Below are 20,730 nucleotides of genomic sequence, written 5' to 3'. Positions count from 1 at the left end.
TGTGCCAAATCTGTACCAGCAGGTACAGTAGCAATAAATGCTCTCCTGGCTATCCAAATGAGTGAAAATCAGACTTTTACAGTCCTGTACACTGCATACAACAGTCCCGAACAGAAATTGGGCAAAAGCCCCTTGACTGCAAGCTGATTTCTGAGGATTCAAGGCATAAATGTCTTGCCTGCTGCTTTGCCAAGCTCAACAAGCATACAAACTTGAAAAGCCCCTTGATTTGAGATCAATTTCTGATCATGCATGGTACATTGACGCACATGAAGGCATCCAGAGTGTTCACGATGCTTCCCCCTGGCCACATATACATCAAATACATGAAAGCCCCTTGATTTACAGGCACATTGAGTGCTTGTAAAGCATCAACACATTATCCACAGCATCAAATGCGATTGCCTGCATGCAAATCGACCAAATCGGCACAAAAGCCCCTTGATTTGCAATGCAATTTGCTGCAATTTGTTGCAATTTTGCCCAAATGTGCGATTTTTCACATCATACAGCATGTATGAGTGCTTAATTGCACAATTACATCAAAAGCCCCAAATTTCGACATCCAATTTCCTGCAAATTGATCCTGATTTGACCAATTTCCTGCAAATTGATCCTGATTGTGACCAATGTCACCCAATTTTGCCAATTTTGCTCAAAAATTGAGCAATTGGGCACCTGTACCTGCTCAATTGTTGATTGTACTTGCTCAATTGCAAATCCCAAAAAAAAAATTGAGAAAAATACCTTGTAATTTTTGATTTTCCTTCAATTTGCAGGCTGTTGCAGGAAAAGAGGGGTTGATGCTGATGCTGATGCTGCTGCAGAAAGCTATTGCTGCCTATTGCTCTCTTCTGTGATCTGTAGACGAGGACGGCATCACAAGGGTCCATTCAGCATCGGCTGCCTTCGTCTTTCTGAAACATCCGGTGCTCTCACTGTAGACAGCCTGAGCTTCCCTTCGCTAATCCTGCCATAGCCCGATTGCTAGTGGCTGTCTGTGAGATGGATTCGAAGGCGTCAGCCGTCAGTTCCCCAGCGAGCGAAAGGGCCCCCTGGAAGGGTTCTGCAGTTCTGCGGCTGTTGTGTGTGGCGCCGGTTGTGGTACGCAGCCTTCTCCGCCTGCGTATACACACCCGCCTGATGCTTTTACACACACGCTTACAAGCTCGCCTCCAGCTTCGCCTTCGCTTAACGCCCGACTGACGTATTCGCCTAGCGCCTTACGCTACGAATCTTCGTACGCTTTGCTGCCTTCGTTCACGCCCAGCCTGCGACCTTCCACGCTTACGACCAGTTGATGCAGTTGCTCTTCCTGATGCTCATCGCTGCTCGTTTCAGTTTCGCCTAGCGCCAGTTGTGGTTGGGCAGCCTGGGCAGCCACGTGGGCTGGCTGGGGCAGCTGGTTGGCCAGCCCCTTTTGTGCTGCAAGGAGCAGGGCGACCAGGAATCAGCAGGGCCCAAGAGCAGGCGACCAGCAGAGCAGAAGAGGGAGGAGAACCTGGTGACCACAGCTCTGATACGAGTTGATGGGAGAAGGAAGAATTAGGGTTAGGAGTTATGTGGGAGACATACACAGAGAAGCAAGGAAGAGAGAGAGAGAGAGAGTTGTGGGGATAAGTCAACTCATCATGTGAGTGTGTGACTCCCCTATCACACATGTATATTGCACTAGTACACATAGTGCACTTAGTACATTAAAAGTACTAAGTGTACTATGTACTATAACTTCTGGGCTTGTACACACTATAAGGGTGGGCATTATGCCTTTACCCCAACAGAATAGGTGGCTGTCCATAGAAGGAACTCTGAGAGTTAGCACCATAAGCATGCTGCATATTCGGAAATTGGCCAAAAGATGGTTCCTGTGGGATGGCACCACTATGACCCTGAGGAAGATTCTTTGAACGAACCTTCTTCTTCTTTTTCTCGGGCTCTGTGCAGGGTTCTGTGCGGGATCTCATAAATTCAGCAAATCTCTCACTCTGTGTGAGCTGCATAAAAGTATCCATAACACTAGCCAAGCGATCTTTGAACCGAGCATCATCATCCTCTTTACCATGCACATCTTCTGGCTGTGTTACATCCTCATAAGGCTCAACATCTGCAGCTTGTTCTCCTGCAAAAATATCCTCAGATACATCTCTCTCAGGAGAAGTCTCTTGCTCTTCTTCTTCATGATAGAAGTACTCATCCTCTGTATCAGACATGGTTGCTGAATTTTTCAGCGATGGCTTTCTTCGAGGCAACCACGAGCTCACCCCCTTCATAAAGTTGATGATTGGTCCCGGGGACGGAACCTTGAAACCGGCCTCTGATAGAAACCAGAGTGCGGTAGACTAGCAGTCACCCGTCCACTTGTAGTCTAGATGTGAAAACAAAACAGATTGGAGCTAGAGTGCCCAAATCTGAAAACAAAGCGACACCTGTTGGCCCCAAAGCTTGGCGCCCCTTGCGGTATTTCTTTATTCAATTATAATAATATGAATGGCTGAGTACAACAAAAATCAGCCAAGAGTTTACACCTGTATGTCCAATCTGACGGCCCACAATATCTCTTAGCACAGAGGATCTATGCACACAGATCTGTGTTCCACAATTACACACTGTGTCTCCCTCTGATCAGCCAAGACCACTAAGCAGGGCAGCCATGAATGAGCATACATCTGGCATAACTCAAGTGCATGATACAACATCTCAGCTCATACATACATATGCTGTCCAAACTCTGTCTCAACCCTTGTCAATCTGCCATACCCCTCCTCTCACAAGGGGCCAGATAACTCATATCTGCAACAGACATCAAGCAGTAGAAAGAGAGATAGATGAACAGAAACGGAGCTTACCAAATTCAGCTCGTGAAACAGCACTGGAGGAAGCAACGGTATCTGTACTTGCAGGCACTTGTATCCACAACCCTGCTTCACATATATGCATGTACTTGTCTGGACCCTCCTCCTTATGTTCACCTCTATGCTGACTTTGAATGTACAGATCTGAAAAACAGCACTGCACTTGCTTGTACTTGACTGTACTTGCTTGTACTTGACGGTACGGGCTGTTTCTGCAGAAAACCAGAAGTAGTCGCCTGCTGATTTGCTGCTGGTCGCCTGCGCCGTCTGCAACAATATTGCCCAGCACCTGTACTTGCTCCAAAACTGGCCGTACAGTGTACCTGCAGAAAGTACAGAGCTTTACTTGCAGTCGTACAGCACTGTACAGCCTGGATTCAGCAGTCGCAGCCGCCTGTCTCTGTCCCACAGCTCTGCGCCTCTCTGTCCACAGCAGTACCTGCAGTCGTACAGCACTGTACGGCTGCTGTACGGCCTGTTACAGCACACAGCTCACAGAAAACAGCAACAACCAGTATATTCAGCAGCCGCCGCCTCCTTCCCAGCTTTTCCACGCTAGAGAACCCACTTTTGCTCCACGACTCCCAAAAGGGAAGAGAGAGAGAGAGAGGAGAGAGAAACACTCCAAAAGTGGAGTGGCCCTCCTCCCCAAAATAATCCCTAGGGCCCCAAACTTTAAAAGTTCCCTAGGGCCACTAAGGCCTAGGGGCAACTTTTATAAACAATAAAAGTTTAATGTTCTAGTTCGCCCCTTCACACCTAGGGATGTCCACACATCTTAAACTCTGTCCGGGCACCCCCCATGTGAATCATAAAATATTCTGACTCTGCAACCACCATGCCCACACTTGTGCTGTTCCATTTTCACAGGGCCATGACAGGAACAGAGGGACTTGCAGTTTTGGGCATACCTATGTAACGTAGTTGTGGATTAGAAATACAGCTGGACATATTCAGTAAGAGTTCTCTCTTTTGTTTGTGTGTTGTGTTGGCGTTTGGTTTGAGTATGTGCCGAGAATGTTTTCACGTGGAAACAGGACATGGGTTTCATGCTAGGCCAGACCAGATGTTTAATGGGAAAATGGGTCACCCGATGTTTGCTAGAACAGGTCTTTGTTTCATGAGGAAACATGTTTTTGGGTTTCTCCAAGAGATAGTTCACATGTAGGCAGCGGTCATAGGAGTGGACACATGTTTGGTACAGCCTTGCTATTGATTGGACAGGGGACAGGGAATCCATGATTGAGATGGATAGTATCCTTGGAAGTTAGAGAGGAAGTGTACAGGTGTGTCTACTGTATAGTATGCTGTGCTGTGATGCGAGATCTCTTTTGGGAGACAGTTTGGGAGTCTATGTTGTGATGCAGAAGCACTGGATGTGTCAGGGTGTGATGCTGTTCATAGGGTGAGAGGCTATGGATGGTTGTGGCAGCCCTGATCATGGGAGAAAGCTTCTGTATGCAGACTCAATGTATGGGAGTCTTTTGATGTGAACGATGGCTGGACTTGTTTGTGGATGCCGAGTGGATATGAAGCCATGATGTAGGGTCTTTGCAGGCTTCAGGAGTTCTACTCTGACGGCTGAGTTTCCAGCCTTATTGTAATCAATGCTCTCTTATAATCAATTAAAGAAATACCGCAAGGGGGCGCCACTACGTTTTGGGGCCAATCGGTGTCCGTGTATAGTTTGCAGGAGTACTCTAGCTCCCCCTGTTTGTTTTCCTTTTCTTGGTCCTCAAAGGTGTTGAAGTGTTTTGTATGCAAGTTTGTTTTTGCACCGCCCGTTGGTTCTGTCTGAAGACCGAGGCCGGTTTACAAGGTTCCGTTGTCGGGACATCGTCGACTTTCTCAAGTAGGTGAGCCTGTGGTTACTCTGGTCGGGACAATCGCCAACTTTCCTAAGGGGGTGAGCTCATGGTTGTCTCATGAGAGTTACATGAAAAGCTTCAACATGTGGAAAGTGAAAAGGAAGTGTAGGAGGCAGTACAGGACTGTGTGTCTTTGCCTGTATAAGGTGAAGAGAAAAAGCTGAAGATGAAGCTCAGGAGAAAAGACACCAAGAACAAGAAGTAGTTGGCGAGGAACAAGAAGCAGTTGAAGTGTTATGGTGCAAAAGATGGGTTGAAGGCTATGGCTTTCGACACTTTGTCACCGGTGGTATCTTCACGGAGGCTTCATGGGTTCGGAAGGCAGCTTCTTTCTATGTTTAGCAGTGGTGATCTACTATGCCTCATTGGGGATTTGTGCTTACCACTTGGGTGGAGTGCAAGCAGGTTTTGGGTGCTTGAGGATGTATCAGATGAGGCTTAGATGGAAGTGGAGGAACTTGATGAGGAGCAGATACTGGCACATAAGGAAAGAAAGGTACAAGGTAAAGTTTCCCGTTGCTATCCTGGGAAGTTCAAGAATTGTTCACTGATGGATGCGAAGTGGATGGAGGAGGGTGACTTAGCAGATTCACCTCAGGTATTGCAGCTTTATCTTGATGCCTTTGAGTTGGAGCCGACTCTTGATACGGCTCATTCAGGTTCACCAAAGCTGGGGTTTGGAGCATTGCCTGATGCTCAAGAGGGGGGAAATGCCCCAAATGTGTTTTTGTCACTTGTACCAATGCTGTAACACCCAAAAATTGGTGTACCAATGATGTAACACCCAAAATGCTTGCAAATGTCTATAATAGACTTGTAAATAGTATCAATGTTTGCAAAATTCCCAAATTTCTAGTGCAATTACGCACCAAATCTGATGAAATCAATGCCAATGTGTGCCAATGTTGCAATTTCAGGCTCAATGGTGAAAAACCCCAAAATTAATGCAGTCGATTTTCTAATTTTTAGCAGTTTCTGAGTTTTTGAAAAAATTGCAGAAATATCAAATCGTGGGTAGCAGTCGGCACAGTTTCCGAATATTGAGTTGCAATCGGCACAATTTTCGAGCAGCTTCAATCGACAACTTCAACAGGTCGGGCACACATCAGTCGGGCAGAAGGTGTGGACAAGGTAGCGGATGGCAGAGCGCTAGCGTGGACACAAGGTGGCGCACAGCAGCAGCAGTGGGAAGGTACAGTAGCGCACAACAAGGTGGAGGTCGTTGGCTTGTTGGTTGGCATTGAAGAGCTCTGAGATGGTAGGCTGAAACCGGCCTCTGGTATAAACCAAAGTGCGGTGGACTAGCAGTCACCCTTCCACTTGTAGTCTAGATATGAAAACAAAAATGATTGGAGCTAGAGTGCCCCAAATCTGAAAATAAAACGACACCTGTTGGCCCCAAAGCTTGGCGCCCCTTGCGGTATTTCTTTATTCAATTTCAAAAATATGTAAGGCTGAGTACACCAAAACCAGCCAAGAGAATACACCTGTATGTCCAATCTGACAGCCCACAATACCTCTCAGCACAGAGGATTCACACACACAGATTTGTGTCTCAAAGCAACACTCTGTGCTTCCCTCTGATCAGCCAAGACCATTCAGTAGGACAGTCTCGAGCATACATCTGGCATATCTCATGCACATGATTCAACAACTCAGCTCAAACATACATTCACTGTCCCAATCTGTGTTTCCACCCTTTTCAATTTGCCATACCCCTCCTCTCACAAGGGGCTAGATAGCACAAATTTGCAACAGACATAAGCCAATGGAAAGAGAGATAGATGAACAAATTCAGAGCTTACCAAAATCAGCTCGTGGAACTGCATCGGAGGAAGTGATTGTACCAGTCTGTACTTGCACACTTGTTTCAACGACTTTGCTTCACACGTGTGGGTGTACCTGTCTGTACCTTCCTCTCTGCATCCACTTCAGTGCTGTACCTGGCTGTACAGACCATAGAATCTGCACTGTACCAGTCCGTACAGGTTGTACCAGTAGCCCACGTGGCATTGTACCTGCCTACGCTGCCTGAAAATAGCCTCTGTACCCGACTGTACTTGCTCAGTCCAGCGCCGCCTGCTCCAGGTCTGTCCGTACAGCTGTCCGTAGAGCAGAACCTGCAGCAGCAGTTTTGTACCTGTGCGTAGCTTGTACCAACAGATGTACCTGCAGCAACAACTCTGTACCTGTGCGCAGCTTGTACCAGAAGGTGTACCTGCAGCAGTAGCCTGTCCGTACAGAGCTGTACGATTGGATTATACGGCCTGTTTTGCATAGAAATCAGCAGTTAAAACTTCTCTGCAGACAGCAGCCGACTAGTTCCCACGTTTCTTCTCCACGCTTCTTTCTTGCACGACTCCCAAAAGCTAGAGAGAGAGTGAAGAGAGAGAGGCATGCACTCCAAAAGTGGAGTTGTCCCCTTCCCAAACTTGTCCTAGGGCCCCAACTTTAATAATTATTAAAGTTCCCTAGGGGCCACTAAGGCCTAGGGGCAACCGCACATATAACATTAAAATATTAATGTTCTAGTTTCCCCCTTCACACCTAGGGATGTCCACACATCATTATCTCTGTCCGGGCACCCCAAATGTGAATCATTTAATATTTTGACTCAGCAACCACCATGCCCACACTTGTGCTGTTCCATTTTCACAGGGCCATGACATACCCCCCTCTTGAAAAATGGCAAGCATCCTCGATTGCATTCTGGTGATACAACAAAATATCCAAAGTGAAATATGCAATATGGCAAGATCAGTGTCCCAATCTCTCTAAGCCATGCACATGTATCAACATTCACTGCAAACCAATGGCGTAGTAGTCCAAGTTGTATACCACTGTGAACCATACACAACCACAATATCCCATGTGACTAGTACACATATATCATAGAAGTCCCATAAACAGATGTACTGTCAGCCATCAGTACCTTCGGGTGAGATAAAAACTGCACCAAGCGACCTCTAGATGTCATCTGAGCCTGTCTGTATCAAGGGAGTGGAGGTGCTACCCCCCTCTTGAGCATCAGGTAATGCTCCAGACCCATGCTCTGCTGAACCTGAATGAGCCACAATAAGAGTCGGCTCTAACTCAAAGGCATCGAGATAAAGCTGCAAAACCTGAGGTGAATCTGTTAAGTCACCTTCCTCTATCCACTTCGCATCCATCGGTGAATAGTTCTTGAACTTCACAAGATAGCAACGGGAAACGTTACCTCGTACCTTTCTTTCCTTATGTGCCAGTACCTGTTCTGGAATCAGAACCTCATCAAGTTCCTCAACTTCCGGCTGAGCCTCATCTGATACATCCTCAAGCACATCCCCACGGAAAGGTCTAAGGAGACTCACGTGAAAAGCATTGTGAATCCTCCAGTGATCTGGTAGCTTCAAACGATAGGCTACCTCACCAATCTTTTCCAATACCTGAAAAGGCTCATAATAACGCATGCTCAACTTAGGGAATAAGCGCTCTTTACCCTTCATCTTCTTGAGTCTAGCCTTTTCAAAGCGCAAAAGAACCCAATCACCCAATGCAAACTCTAAAGCACGTCTGTGACGGTCTGCGGCTTTCTTTTGCTTCTGCTGAGTTTTTTGGAGTGCCAACTTAACTCTCTGATAAGCCTCATCCATACTCTCCACATACTGATCAGCCTCAAAGATCTTATCCTTTGTATGCAAAATGGGTGGTACCTTCTTCCCTCGTTCCACAATCTCAAAAGGCGCCTTGCTTGTCGAGGTATGTACAGTGTTGTTATATGCAAACTCCACCAAAGGAAGATACTTTTCCCATTGTTGCTTGTGCTCTGACACATAACACTTAAGAAGATCCAACACTGTAGAGTTTAGCCTTTTCTGACTGACCATCTGTTTGTGGATGAAATGACGATGAAAACTTGAGAGTTGTACCCATGTTGTCAAACAACCCTCTCCAGAACAAACTCGTCATCCGTGGATCACGGTCACTAATGATAGACGTAGGCAAGCCATGATACTTGAAGATGTTCGCCATGAACAACTTCACCATATGATCCACTTTGATCGTCTTACGCAGGGGAATGAAATGAGCCTGCTTGCTGAATCTGCATATGATAGTCCAAATGCCATCATTACCCGTTTGTGTCCGTGGAAGATCAAATATAAAATCCATGGCAATGCTCTCCCAAGGTCTATCTGGAATAGGTAAAGGCTGTAATAACCCTGGTGTCTTCTGACGATCAAACTTTACCTTCTGACATACGATGCATTGTCTCACAAAGGCATCAACATCTCTTCTCAAGGTTGGCCAATAAAAGAAAGTCTCCACTGCTTTTACCGGGGTGTCAATACCTCTATTACCTGCATACGGTGGAGCTTGACTTTCAATCATAACCTTGAGTCGCAATGGCCTGGTAACACACAGTCTGCCATGCATCAATAAAAACCCATCTCTGAGAGTATAGTGCTCATGCCGGTGACCCTCAGACATCTCATCATACAACTTTTCAAAGTCCTCATCATGGGCATACTGCTCTTTCATTTCATCAAGCTCATGATGATAAGCAAGTGAAACTGCAGAGACCTGTGGCTTGCGTGACAAAGCATCTGCCACTACATTCTTTTTGCCTTCCACATGCACAATCTGGAAGTGAAACATAGACAAAAAGTTTGCCCAACGCATATGCTTCTCTGAAAGCTTAGTCTGCGTGAGGAAATAACGCAAGGTTTGATGATCTGTCTGCACAGTGAAATCAGTCCCAAGCAAGTAGTGTTTCCATGTAGAAAGAGCTTGAATTATAACCAACATCTCTTTCTCATAAACCTGTAAATGCTTCTCGGCATCTTGCAATATTCTACTCTCATAAGCGATCACATGTCCCTCTTGCATGAGAACTGCACCAATGCTACTTCCACATGCATCACACTGGACAACAAAAGCCTTTCGGAGGTCCGGTAACACCAATACTGGATCCGAAGTAAGCTTTTCTTTGAGCTTTTTGAATGCTGTAATTTCCCGATTAGCCCATCTAAACGGAGTTGCCTTCTTTGTTAAGGCATGAAGAGGCGAAGCAATTTCAGCAAAGTACTGTATGCACCGCCTGTAATAGGAACACAATCCTAGAAAGCTGCGTACATCATGCACGGTCCTCAAATCTGGCCAATCAAGAATTGCTTCCACCTTTGCTGGATCCATACGGACTCCATGCTCAGACACAATATGCCCCAAGAAATGTATCTCTGGCAAAAAGAATTCACTCTTCTTGCCATTAACAACCAACCTATGGTTTCTGAGTTCTGCAAACACAATGGCCAAATGCCTTCTATGCTCTTCCTCAGTTTGTGAATGCACAATCATATCATCAAAGAATGTGCCCACAAACGCTCTATGAGGCCTGAAAATCCTGTCCATCATTCTGTTAAATGTGGCAGGTGCATTTGTCAAACCAAAGGGCATAACCAAGAACTCATACAACCCAAACGTGGTTCGAAATGCTGTCTTATGCACATCCTCGGGTCTAATTCGTATCTGATGATACCCGCTTTTCAAGTCAATGCGACTAAAGACTGTGGAGCCCTGTAAGCGGTCCAAAATGTCATCGATCCTCGGTATGGGGAATCGATTCTTGATGGTATTCTTGTTCAGTGCCCTGTAGTCAATACACATGCGCCAAGAACCATCCTTCTTTTGCACTAAGAGTACAGGTGAGCAAAAGGGTGATGAGCTAGGCTGTATCAACCCTTTATTCAAAAGCTCCTGCACCTGACTCATAATCTCTTCCTGTTGGGCTACACTAACACGGTACGGTGGTCTATTTGGTGGAGTACTACCAGGAATTAGATCAATGGCATGATCTTCTGGCCTCTCAGGAGGAAGTTCTCCTGGCAATGACTCGGAAAAACAATCTTGGAACCCACATAAGAAATCAGTCCTGTCCTTATCTAGCATAGACAAATTAGACTTAGACTCATCATCTTGTGCATCCTTTACATAAATCAAGTACGCGGAAAGATGCTTTTTCATTATTGATGAAATTGCCGAAGCAGATACAATAGGAACAGATTCTCCTTTGAGTTTTACATCCAATACATGTTCTTTCCCTCTTATGAGTCAGAGTGATTTTCCTATTGTATGTATCCACCACCGCATGTACTCTGTGGCACCATGGCATACCCAACAAAACATCACAGCCATCCAGAGGCATGATGAAAAACTCTTCGCTGTCCACATAACCCTGCAAATGAAGCCTGAGCTTCCCAATAATAGGAGTGACGGGTTCTGCATACCCTGGACAAGCCATGTTAGCCTTATATAACGGCCCCATCTCCTCTGCACGAATCCCCAATCGGCCAGCCAAATCTGGTGAAATGAAGTTGGCTCTAGCACCTGTGTCAAAGAATATCAAAGCATTCTGATCTCTCACTTTGCCCCATGCCCTGCACAACTCTGTCTCCTCACCACCTGGCTGTTCCCCCACAAGATCAGGAACTAACCCCGCAAAAGGTTTTGGTTTCTTTGACTTGGGCTCTCCTTTATTGTCAGAGTCCTTTTGGGACTTTCTTTTGGGACAATTAAATGACATATGCCCCTCTTCAGTACAGTAAAAACATTTCCGAGCATCTCTCAAAGCCTGTCTTTCCTCAGAAGTTCTCTTGGGCATTGGCAACTTCTTATACTTCGTCTCTGAAGACCCTTTAGCATCACGTGAAGCATGCCCAGATTTTTCAGCTTTCTTGCTCGAGTTCTTACTTCCTTTAAACCCAGATGATCCTCTAGTGAGTAACGCATTAGCTGTCATAGCATTCTCTATCATCTGTGACATGTTCGTTACTCGAGTCTTGATACAATAATCTCGCACCTCCTTGGGCAGCCCACAACAATACTTCTCTACCTGCTCAGACAAAGGCACTGCACGGTAAGAAATCACTGGGAGTAAAGCTTCCCAAAACTTCTCGTTATAATCTTCCAAATTTTCACATTTTGAAGCATCCAACTTGTGCCATGCAGTCGTAACATCCACCTCAAATGTAGATGTGAGCCATACGGAAGAGAAGACCTGTTTGAATTGTACCCAAGTAGTGGGTGCTATGCCTTGCAAAAGAAGAGTAGACCACCACTGCAAAGCATTGCCCTTGAGAAAAGTGGCAGCTTTCCTCACCGTAGAGGACTCTGTGTAATTCCCACCAGAAAAAGCAGCATCAAACTGTTGTAAAAAGGTTAGTGCTTTCAGTTTATCTTTGGCTCCACTGAATGTATCAAACTTCACTGCAGCTCCCCCTTCCTTGTAATCCTTCGCCTTTCCCATAGGTGTTAGATTATCATATGGAAGTGGCTTCGCAAGATTGCTGCCCCCAACATTCATGCCCATCATTGGGTCAACATTACCCATTCCCACACCTGGCATACCATACATTCCAGCCATGTTTCCAAACATTCCATTATGTATACCTGGCTGCATGCCACTATACATATTTGCTTGCATTCCAGGTTGCATGCTCCCAAACATATTTCCTTGCATACCAGACTGCATACCACCATACATATTCACCTGCATACCAGGCTGAAAATTAGCTCCAAAAGGCCCTGGCATACCCATGCCTCCCTGAGGATAACCCCCAGTCATAGATTGGAACACCGAGCCACCACCAAAATAACGTGAATGCATAGTCTGCTGAGGAATAGATGGCTGTCCAAAGAAGGAACTCTGAGAGTTAGCACCATAAGCATGCTGCATGTTCGGAAACTGGCCAAAAGATGGATCCTGTGGGATGGCACCACTATGACCCTGAGGAAGGTTCTTAGAACGCACCTTCTTCTTCTTCTTTTTGGGCTCTGTGCGGGATCTCATAAATTCAGCAAACTTCTCACTTTGTGTGAGGTGCATAAATACATCCATAACACTAGCCAAATGATCTTTAAACCGAGCATCATCGTCCTCTTTACCAAGTACATCTTCTGGCTGTGTTACATCCTCATAATGCTCATCATCTGCAGTGTGTTCTCTTGCAAAAATATCCTCAGATGCATTTCTCTCAGGAGAGGTCTCTTGCTCTTAAAATTCATGATAAAAGTACTCATCTTCTGTATCAGACATGTTGCTGAATTTTTCAGCAATGGCTTTCCTCGAGGCAACCACGAGCTCACCCCCTTAAGAAAGTTGATGATTGGTCCCGGCAACGGAACCTTGAAACCGGCCTCTGGTATAAACCAAAGTGGGGTGGACTAGCAGTCACCCTTCCACTTGTAGTCTAGATATGAAAACAAAAATGATTGAAGCTAGAGTGCCCCAAATCTGAAAATAAAACGACACCTGTTGGCCCCGAAGCTTGGCGCCCCTTGCGGTATTTCTTTATTCAATTTCAAAAATATGTAAGGTTGAGTACACCAAAACCAGCCAAGAGAATACACCTGTATGTCCAATCTGACAGCCCACAATACCTCTTAGCACAGAGGATTCACACACACAAATTTGTGTCTCAATGCACCACTCTGTGCTTCCCTCTGATCAGCCAAGACCATTCAGTAGGACAGTCTTGAGCATACATCTGGCATATCTCATGCACATGATTCAACAACTCAGCTCAAACATACATTCACTGTCCCAATCTCTGTTTCCACCCTTTTCAATCTGCCATACCCCTCCTCTCACAAGGGGCCAGATAGCACAAATCTGCAACAGACATAAGCCAATGGAAAGAGAGATAGATGAACAAATTCAGAGCTTACCAAAATCAGCTCGTGGAACTGCACCGGAGGAAGTGATTGTACCAGTCTGTACTTGCACACTTGTTTCAACGACTTTGCTTCACACGTGTGGGTGTACTTGTCTGTACCTTCCTCTCTGCATCCACTTCAGTGCTGTACCTGACTGTACAGACCATAGAATCTGCACTGTACCAGTCCGTACAGGTTGTACCAGCAGCCCACGTGGCACTGTACCTGCCTACGTTGCCTGAAAATAGCCTCTGTACCCGACTGTACCTGCTCAGTCCAGCGTCGCCTGCTCCAGGTCTGTCCAGCGCCGCCAGCACTTGTACCGTCCAGCACCGCCTGCTTCCAAGTCTGTCCGTACAGCTGTCCGTACAGCAGAACCTGCAGCAGCAGTTCTGTACGTGTGCGCAGCCTGTACCAGTAGATGTATCCGCAGCAACAACTCTGTACCTGTGCGCAGCCTGTACCAGAAGTTGTACCTGTAGCAGCCTGTCCGTACAGAGCTGTACGGTTGGATTGTACGGCCTGTTTTGCATAGAAATCAGCAGTCAAAACTTCTCTGCAGCAGCAGCCGACTAGTTTCCACGTTTCTTCTCCACGCTTCTTTCTTGCACGACTCCCAAAAGCTAGAGAGAGTGAAGAGAGAGAGGCATGCACTCCAAAAGTGGATTTGCCCCCTCCCCAAACTTGTCCTAGGGCCCCAACTTTAATAATTATTAAAGTTCCCTAGGGGCCACTAAGGCCTAGGGGCAACCACACATATAACATTAAAATATTAATGTTCTAGTTCCCCCCTTCACACCTAGGGATGTCCACACATCATTATCTCTGTCCGGGCACCCCAAATGTGAATCATTTAATATTTTGACTCAGCAACCACCATGCCCACACTTGTGTTGTTCCATTTTCATAGGGCCATGACATAGGCACTGGCTGGCTTCAAAGTCTGAAGGTGAAACTTCTGACGCGGTTGTTGATTGTGTGTTCGAAAGGCTCTTGTGCGATAGGCCAAAGCTGCAGGAGTAGAGGGCAGCAGGGGGAAACCCTAACCCTAACCCTAACCAATAGGCTCTGATACCAATGTTGGGCTTGGGAACCAATCTGCACACGAACACAAGAAGCAGCTCAAGCGTGCAGTGAACTCTAAGGGGGAGAGAGGCGTGTGGCTGAAAAAGGTACTCACTCATAATAATGTTGTACAAAGTACAAGAAGTACATAAAATCCCAGGGCAAGGTGCCAAACACACATAAGTGTGTTCACACGGGGAAGGAGATATCGTGAGAGGACATGGCCATAACGTCGCTGTCGCACTTGCCCTCTCAGTACTCAGCATTTTACTCATCTTTGATTACTAGTGGCAGGCTCAGCACCATCACGTGGGAGGAGCTTGTGCCCATGGTCCTGGTCCAGGAGGAACGATTCACGAACCCTCCTCACGGTGGAGGTTCGGAGGCCTTAATTGGCCAACGGTCGAAAGGCCGTAACACGGGCAAAGGGAAGGCATTGTCGGAGAAGTCTTCTGAGAAGAAGTCCGTTACTGACCGCGAGAAACTAAAGGCAGAGAGGACCTGTAATGATTGTGGCGAGAAAGGCCACTATTGGAGGCAGTGTCCCAAGCGGAAGACCGAGAAGGATGAAGATTCCTTAGCAGCAATCATGAAGACTCCGGCTTTTGTGCACCTGGAGGTGGTGGACACCGATGTTTCATTTTCTTCAGGCAGGGAGGAGATTGGAGGACTCTCCGCAACGGATACTCGGGAGTGGATTCTAGATGGTGGTGCTTCCAGGCACATGACTCCTTCCCGTTCGGGTTTACAAGATCTGTGGAGGCTTTCTGGTCACATTCTTATTGGGGATACATCCACTATCCCAGTTCACAGTGAGGGCAGGATGGAGATAGTTCCTGATGGCAAAGGGGGGAAGCATTCCTCCCAGGTGTTGTATGTTCCGGCACTTGGTTTTCATCTGTTGTCAGTGCATCAGGTTTGCAAGACTGGCGTACGGGTGGAGTTTGATGAGCATTTTGTTGCTCTCCGGGACAAAGCAACAAGCCAAGTGGTTTGGGAAGGCGGAGTGGAGAATGGAGTTTATAAGCTTTTCAGCACTCTCTCTCCCAGGTCCTCGGGTTTGTGATGAGTGGCAGTGTGGTAATGGCCACTTAAGTGTGGATACGCTGCAGGTGCAGGCTTTCCGGGACCAGATGGTGGATAGCTTGCCAGTAGATGGCAGCAGTTGGCAGGAACTTTCCAGTACTGATGTTGGTAGTTCTTGTGTTCGTCAGTCAGAGGAAACTGAACAGGTAACTTATGCTCTGATATCTCGTAGTATTCGGGACAAAGAACCTCCTGTAGATGAGAATGTTCTTTCCACGGGGACCTTTCGGAAAGCCAGGCAGGTGGCAGTTGATTACTTGCAGAAGGAGGTACATAATCCAGGTTTTGTGGTTCCGGATTCAAAGGGGGTGGTTGACAGGTTTCAGAGGGCCTTGCATGGTCTTCAGCAGGTTTCCAGGGCTTGTTTTTGCACCGTAACAGGTGTTGATCCTTGTGAGTAGTGTGATATATTTTTGACTCAGAAGCAGAATGGTTCATTGATCTGGTTGATGGACACCAGATTGGACGGGAGCTTCCTGATGAGGCAGTTGAGCTCATGGTTGCGGATGACTCTTTGGGAGGCAGGATTGCGTTTATTGTGGTTTCTGCGGCATGCGAAGGATCATGGACTCTTGTACACAGGAGGGGGATTGTTGGATGGAGTCTGACTCCACGGTGGGAGTGACTCAGTTTGGGGAGGAGATCCGGACACGAGGAGATCTACTTCAGGCTCAGGAGCAGTTTTACGTAGCAGTAAGAGGCAGTCATCTTTTGCCTTGTCGATGACAGAGGCAGAGTACTGGGCTGTTTGTGATGCTTCCACTGGAGGAACCCATGGTCATCCAGAGGCACTTTGTTCGTGAACAGATCGTTGTTGATGACATCTTGCTAGAGTTTTGTTCGACGGAGGACAGTACGGTGGACCTCTTCACACGAAGTCGCTATCTTAGGATTTGCTCAGGCGGCACCCCAGCTCCCTGTGGTTGGTTTCACAGCCAGGAGCTGAGAGGGGGTGTTAGAAGTCATCTCCTGTCTATATTTATACACCAGGGCCTTTGTTGTGGGTGTGCCTGCCCTTATGAGGTGTTTTCCCATTTTTCCCCACTCTCCGTATTTTTCCCCTATTTTTTTCCATTTTTTTGTGGCTTGGGAGGCAGCCCATGTGCTGGCCGACTGCTAGAACTAGTCCACGACTCCATGTATGTGATAGCCGACTGCTGACAAGCTGGCCGACTGGATATGTATGCTGGTCGTGGAGTTTCAGGGCCAGTCGGCTGCCCTACAGCAGGCCGACTGCTGTTGGGGGGCCATATAAATAGGCCCCCAGCCCCCTTGCGAGTTTTGTATCATACTTCGGGATCTTCTTGTGTATATAGAGCAGAGTTACACGCCTCTACCTCTCTCTCTCTTGTGCTATATTTTTTCTGCATGCGTTTTGCTCTTGTGTTCCCAGATCTGGTCATCATCTCCGTTGCGTATTCTAACAGTTTGCTACCTATGTGCCATGCGATATTTGTATCACTCCAATGTTGATTTGGCAAGTTTATGGGCTGATTTGATGGCTGGTCATGCACATGCTTCATATGTGATCAAAGATGGCTATCTCATGAAGGATAACTGCCTATGCGTGGTGTCTAACATGAGGTAAAAGGTTATGGATCAGTGCCATGCTCGTCTGTATGCTAGTCATTGAGGTATTTTGTCTACTACGTGCATGAGTGAGCGCTATTTCTTTTGGCCAGCCATGCACAAGGACATAGAAGCATGTGTACATGAATGTACTACCTGTCAAAAGGTGAAACAAAAGGCTCCAGGATTGCTTTAGCCATTGCCTATCCCCTCGCAACCATGGGAAAGCATAGCTATGGACTTCATAATGGATTTGTCAAGGACTCAGTAGGGTAATGATGCTATTTGGATGATTGTGGACATTTCTTGCCTGTCACGAAGACCATAAAACCCGAGCATATGGTGAAGGCGTTTCTTGAACAAGTGTCCAAGCATCATGGTATGCTGGAGTCCACTGTGGGGGATAGAGATCCTAGGACTACGAGCCTATTTTGGAGGGTTCTCTTTGATAACATGGGGTACTAAATTGGATTTTTCATGAGGTTATCACGCACAAATGGATGGCCAAAGTGAGACTGCAAATTCAGCCGTATTAGATCTTTTGAAGTGCTATGTTGCAGACCAAAAGACCACGTGGGAGAAGTATCTATTGCTTGTAGAGTTTGCCTACAACAACACAGGGGATGCATCCACGAGAAAGGCCCCTTCTTGAGATTGTTTATGGCAAAGTAATTTTGCCACCCATCCTTCACACAAGGGTGAGATCTTTGCTACGGATGAATATGTTCAAGATCTTGATATTGTCTTTGCACAGGTGCGGACAGCCATTGCTAGGTCTCAAGATAAGCATAAAAAGGTTGCCAACAAGCATAGAAGGCAAATGGACATCAAAGAGGGTGATTGCGTATTAGTGAAATTTGAGCAAGTAAGAGGCCACGTAAAGAGGGAGCGTGTCCTAAGCTCTCTACCAAGTATTGTGGGTCCTTCAAGCTGAGCAAGTAGATCAATGAAGTTGCTTTTAGGTTAGCTTTACCTAATCATTGGAAGATTCACAATGCCTTTCATGTGAGTTTAGTATGTGGGGTCAAATCCAAAGGAGCTTGTCACAGAAGAGCCGCTAGAGGTTGACAAGCTTGAAGACATACTTCAGCCAGAGCAGATTGTCTTCCACAAGGACAGAATGTTGGCTGGTGGTAAGCTTTCAAGGTGATTCCATGTGAAGTTTAAAAACTACCTCCCTATTGATGCAAAATGGGTTGACGAAGAGTACTTCTCCGACTATCCACAACTTCTTTGGACGTACCTCGATGCTTTTTAGTTGAGGACAATTGTTTAGAAGCCGGGGGATGTCACCATTTGGCCACCTTAATGGTCCTTTGCACTTTCTTGTGCCTGTTTTGTGGCCAGTGTGTGGATCCGAGTGCCCAAGATCCTAGTTTTGCACTTTCCGATGTGTTAAGACTTGTGCTCGCAATGCTAGTGTTGTACTTGTTCCATGATCAAGAGATTTGTTTATAACAAAGTGCACATGCATACATGTTTGCATGTTAGAAATTGTTTTTGTGTGAATTGTTTTTTGGTGTTTATGTGCTATGAATGTCCAGTTCACGGGCCTGGAACCCCTACCCATGAACAATGCAATTGCTTTGTATTTTGACATGTTTTGTGGCATGTGAACTGGTGGTAAGTGCACTCAAAACCCTTGTATTAATTTATTAAAATGCTTTGTAATGTTTATAACTTTGCAGGTTCACACTCATTAAAAATTGAGTGGACAACTTAATAAAGTGTTTGGTGCCCAACTTGGTGGCCACAATGTGTGGGCTGGGCATCCCATAAGTGAGGGGTGACCACCCATGTGGCAAGAGTTGGTGTGGAGTCTGGACAACTAAAAAATTGATGCACGACTCACTCCTCTCCTCTCGCAAGCAAAATCGCCATCTTCCTACGCACAAGCTCTCCATCAATTTTGCTCATAGTAGAGACGGCTGCACTCAAACCATTTGAAAATACCGAGCATGTGTCATCCTCATCAGAAGGACGCCTTGCTACACTCCTCAGTTTTGCGGCTACTTCACCAGGGCAGCCTGAGTGGCACCACATCATCAACAGGCGGCTGGATTTGCTGCTGTTTGGCCTCTGTGTGCTGCCCCTGATCTGCCATACTGCTGATCAAACCCTTCCGGGGGTTGGTCGTGCTGATTTAGGGCTGTTTCGAGCATCCATTGTGCCTGTGGTGGGCGGCACCTGTGACTAGTCCATTGATGTTTACACAAGAGAAATTCAGTTGCGACTTTGCTGCTGCTTGGTTTTGAGCCCACCAAAAGTGACCACCTTTGCCAGCTCTTCGTTTTCAGCATTCCCATCACCTTGAGGATGCAATCCATGCGCTAGTATGGGCAGACTAGTAACGCGTGTGAACTCGGAATACCAGTTTCGAGATAGGTGGGGAGTTGGTAGGAAAACTCTATATTGACGGAATCATCACTGACAACATTGTCTGGTATTTGTAGTGATCATTTGTTTATGGCAAATCTGGCAATTAGAGCCTGTGGAACACTATACAAGTAAAATACTCCAATAATATACGTGGTATTGGGGGGGAGGGGGGGGGAGGGGTGGAGTCAGCGCGGGTTCTGGCCTTAGTGTAGTGTCTTTGAACGTATTTTATTTTTCAGCTTTGTGTATGTTTTGTGTTGTTTCCATTTCATCGAGTGTTTAAGTGATCGTTATTTACGAGACGGTGCCCAATACGTGCTCACACAGAACGGGGTGAATTACAAGATCAAAACATAGATACCCGAGTTTGGGCATAGAATTGAAAAACACACAAACCTTGCTTTCCCACCTCTGTGATTAGGTTAGCTCTGATACCAACTGTGACAACTTGGTCAGCTAAGATACAGGCTAAATATAAGGATTAGTGCAAACAACATAGAAGGGTGCATGCAAGCTCACCACCCAACCACGGTCTGTGTCCACAGACCTCCCCCTAGCCAAGGCTAAGTCTCACTTCCATAGATCAATCCCAGTCAGTCATGGTGTCCCATAACACCAGTGCTTGCTCGTATAGGCCGTTGGCAAGACGTTCTGTGATAATCGGCCACCCCTCCCCACCCAGACCTCCCCCACCCAGCCACCTAGAGGGCTGAGCTGGGCGGCGGCGGTTCCTTGGACATTAGCGCTGCTGGCTGTGCTTGAGCTGAGGGCGCGAGCAGAGCGGGTCGTTAGCACGTAGCATCCGGTCAAGACGATGGCCCATAGGGGGTGCGCTCTGGTGGGAGAAGAACCTGCTCTGATACCAAATGTTGAGGCTAGGGTTTGGAGTAGTAGCTACAGACATGCACAGACAAGTGAATTTAGTTGTGAGCAGGGGGGAGAGAGAGAGAGAGAGAGAGAGAGAGAGAGAGAGAGAGAGAAAGATATATTAATGTCTACGAGAGGCCAAAGTTGGCCTATGAGACAAAAAATAATACAACTGTGTTCTTCCGGTCATCGGAAGAAAAGAAAAAGAAAGAAAAGGAAAAGAAAGAAAAGAAAAAGTGTGCATGAGTTTGGATACAACTGTGAATCATCATGGATCGGTGGAGCCCATATACAAACAATATAAAGGGGGGTGGGGATGTGGATGGAGTGCTAAGGCAAGATGCATCTCTATA

The 20,730-nt window shown here is 46.5% G+C and overlaps 1 protein-coding gene across 1 annotated transcript in view; it reads left to right on the top strand.

The window, feature by feature from the left end:
- LOC147615403 (MACPF domain-containing protein CAD1-like) overlaps nt 1-20,730 on the top strand; it is a 59,224-nt gene that overhangs the window by 35,274 nt on the left and 3,220 nt on the right. The gene's annotated exons all lie outside the window — the stretch shown is intronic.

This window comes from Cibotium barometz, chromosome 40 (genome assembly GCF_041138505.1).
Source record: "Cibotium barometz isolate CiBa-2024 chromosome 40, ASM4113850v1, whole genome shotgun sequence".
NCBI lineage: Eukaryota > Viridiplantae > Streptophyta > Polypodiopsida > Cyatheales > Cibotiaceae > Cibotium > Cibotium barometz.
This window is presented reverse-complemented; position numbering and strand designations above follow the sequence as displayed.